This window comes from Photinus pyralis, unplaced genomic scaffold, assembly GCF_008802855.1.
Source record: "Photinus pyralis isolate 1611_PpyrPB1 unplaced genomic scaffold, Ppyr1.3 Ppyr1.4_LG5, whole genome shotgun sequence".
Lineage (NCBI taxonomy): Eukaryota > Metazoa > Arthropoda > Insecta > Coleoptera > Lampyridae > Photinus > Photinus pyralis.
In genome coordinates this window covers 7,847,622-7,851,326 of record NW_022170596.1, presented here as the reverse complement: position 1 = coordinate 7,851,326, position 3,705 = coordinate 7,847,622, and the positions used below count along the sequence as shown (strand labels likewise).

The 3,705-nt window shown below is 35.0% G+C and overlaps 1 long non-coding RNA gene across 1 annotated transcript; it reads left to right on the top strand.

The window, feature by feature from the left end:
• Window positions 1-291: 291 nt before the first annotated feature.
• On the top strand, window positions 292-764 carry LOC116171821. The gene is made up of 2 exons (XR_004145533.1): window positions 292-397; window positions 636-764. It is a non-coding gene; the product is annotated as an uncharacterized LOC116171821 (long non-coding RNA).
• Window positions 765-3,705: the final 2,941 nt, after the last annotated feature.

Genomic DNA, 3,705 nt, shown 5'->3' with positions numbered 1-3,705 from the left:
TTATTATTATTATTATTATTATTATTATTATTATGTATGATTAATACACTCCATTAATATACGACCATTCAGCTTGGTGATTTTTTCAAATTCTAACCAATTAGATGATTTTTTATCTGATTAAACGCTAGGTAGCGTTTTAACAGCGATAAAAATGCGTGTAGGAATGCGTAAAATAAGTAGTGGTTGTAAAATTTACTGTCTTTTATTAATCTCCCTAAAATACACTCGACCTTGGTTTTAAGTCAGGATAATTTTATTTTTAATTCACTCAAATTTTGTTGTAAAACCTAAACAACATCAACTATGTCTCGTATGTTACGTACCATCCTAGCAGCGGTAGCTATAGCAGTGATGCTTTCTTGTCCACCATCATGTTGCCCTGATTGTAGAAAGGGTAAGTTGATTTATTCTTCATTAGATTGGCAAAAAAGTTAGTAGTGAAAAATTGTGTCTTCTTAAAAACCGTAACGAAGTACATTGACTGTGACTTAGACTGTCCTCAGAAACTTTAGTATTAGTTAACAACGGAAGGCAGTTCTTGAAAACAAGAAGACGAATTTTTTATTTAGTCCACCAATTAACACTTTACATCATGTGATCAATTGGTAACCTTATTATATTTTGAATTACAGCGTTTGCTGCTGAAAATCTGGAAAACTGAATACGCTACCGAAACAGGGAACATCCGAAGGAAGTAGACTAACTCATCTAAAAATATTTGACTTGCTTCAATAAAACAATAAAAGTTAAAGACTCTTAAATGCGTAGTGTGTTTTTAAAGGTTTACGAGGTAATACATCTTGACAGTTATTTACAGGATGCACACTAAGGCACCCTGGTACCTTTTGCATATTTTTGATCTTTTAGCATTGGAAATGCTTATGTTTTGTGAATGGGTATGAATGAAGTTGCCAATTTCGTCAACCAGAAAAGAAGACAGTGGTGTAGCGTCAAGTGTTGATTGTACCGTATTCGACCGCAATCGGTAGATTAAAGAAAAGTCGCGGGTACTGTCGATCCGGTACTTACCTAATAGTGCGCAATTGTTTAGTTAGTTCCAATGTAAAATTCTCGCACATCTCCTTAAAGGTACGTTTCCTATGAAGCGTCTGACGCGGGCGACTGACGCAGTGCGGCTGACGCAATGGAAAAAAATGGAAGCATGTTCTAATCTGCATGCGGCGGCCGTCTCCAGTTGCATGTGAAAAAGCCACACCGCGTCAGGCACAAGCGTCGGACGCTTCATAGGAAACGTACCTTTAATAGAATTATGAGCATGTTATGATGAGGCTTATTACTCAGAAAGTGATCCCAAGTGAATAAGACTTATTTGTGTTTTACATATGGCGTTATACGGTTATCATTTCCAATATTTCCGATGGTTGGATGGATTGCGAAATCTGTAAATTGTTTTTATTGCTTTGCTTTCAGTTCATTTATCCTAAATTATATTCGTACTTTGATGATACCAGGAGTTTATATTATACATTCATAGCCAATATATCGTGGTACCTGTATACAGGGTGTTCATTTGAAAACTTCCCACACGGATTTATCGAAAACCACTTGATTCTAAAGAAAAAACGTGCCGAGACCTTCACAAAGATTGTCAAGGGCAACATTTGCGTCAAAAATCTTCATGACCTTTCCTCTCTGTCCTACAAGGTATCATTCCCTTCAACATTTTATACTGTCAGTGGTATGAGTAATAGTTAGTTGAAAGGTTATTCGAAGGTCCTTTATTTGACATTTGACTTTTAAAATCGGTCGTTCCCTTTTCGAGAAAATTAGAAAAATTTTATTTAATTTATTGAATCGACCTATCTAATGTTCAAAAATAGAAATCAAAATATCTCTTATTGTTGCTCATGGGACAAGAAAGATTTAATTTGCTGTCAGTTATTCTTTTGTGACAATCTTGGAATAGTGAAAATTATTTATTCATTTAGATTTAACTTCCAAAATAGTTTACCACACCAAGCCACAGAGTGGGGACATTATTTTATTATTATCGAAAACGATCATCCGATTTAAAAACAATCAATAACGTAAAAATAAAAGGACTTCGAAAGACTTCAACAGCTACACTCGATCACTTGGTAATTTTACAATTTTAATGGAATGACCCTGGGGGACAAGGGTGAAAGGGGGTAAACTAATTTTTTGGTTAAAAAGTTGTCCTCCTTGACAAATCTTTTGACGTGTCTCGGAGATTTTTCTTTCTCATGCGTTTGCGATAAATCCTGTGAGAAGTTTTCAAATGAACCATCTGTATATTGGGTCCTAAAACCAGCAAAAGAGTACAGTGGCGATCAATAATGAGTTGCCTGCGGTCGCTTCCAGAATTATGACGTAGAATCCATAGCATCTAAAAATACATACATACTCCTTTATGGGAAATTTTGTAATTAAAACGAGTTACAAGTCAATGAGAACATTGCGTATTTGTTACCAAAATGCTCGCTACAGAAGGTCGTTCGCAAATACGCCACAACTTTAGATCTGGCTTTGAAAGGAAGAATGTGGATCTACATGAGGAAAGCTACCCTAGATATAATTTCAATGGGAATGCGTCTGAACAATTTGTTCCTTTAACGGGGCGAAAACCTTTTATTTTTATAGCTATGTAATTTGACATTTTGTTAGTTTGAATGAGGAGGCTAACCTTCTTTAACCGTAGATAGATAAAGTGGATCTACTTTAAACGTAAGGGTAGATAAGTGAAACAGATATTGTCGCTTCTAATGACAACGTCATTCTTATTTAAATGCACGGATACTTCACGAGCTTTTGCTAGTCTTCGGTACATATATGGAATTAGATCCTTATTATCAATTTCATCAAAAAATTTGCTCTGTAGATCACTTGTATTATCTCACTTTACGTATTGCAGTGCTGTATATGGTCCTCGACTCTCGTACTCGCATAAGAGAAGGTTGCAGGTAATTCAGAATTCTTGCTTAAGATTGATTTATGGCATACGTAAATTTCAAAGCGTTTCGCATATATTAAAATCAATATCCTGGCTTGATATGGAAAAAAGTCGACTCCTTCACGCGGCGATTTTGTATCACAAAATAATATTTTTTTTGTGCAATTGGACGAGAAACAACAACTTCGCGTTCGCCATGGCGGCCGCGAAATTCATTTTCGCGGCCGCTGTCATAGTGACGGCCGTTAAAGTAAAACAATGTCACATATATTTTGACAATCAGCATGTAGGTAATTACAAATCTTTTGGATAAATGTTAATATTAATCGTACAGTTCGTATTGTTACTTATACTTACTCCTGAAAGAAAGTCTAAAGTGTTAGAAGCGTTATACTTTGAAACTGTAACATTTTGATTTTCATTAGAACTCAAACTGACAGGTACACTTTTTTATACACTCGTTTATATTAAGCATTCACTTTAGCATCGAATACACACTCCATAAGCTTGAACTTTTTAAGGTCTTCGATTTTTCCATAAGGTACGCTAATAGTACATTTTCAGACAAGGTTCCGGATATCGAAGAATCACTTTCGGAGGCACACATTTTGACTTTTCTTTCGCGAAAAATTATTCATTGTTTATCTCATTTCCATGGTAAAATGAAAACTGGCCGTCTTTCTATTTGCGACGAAAATTATTATTTTTGAAATCTCATTTTTATTTATTGACGATTCTACACAATTGCACAAAAAATGTTGTGTATACCA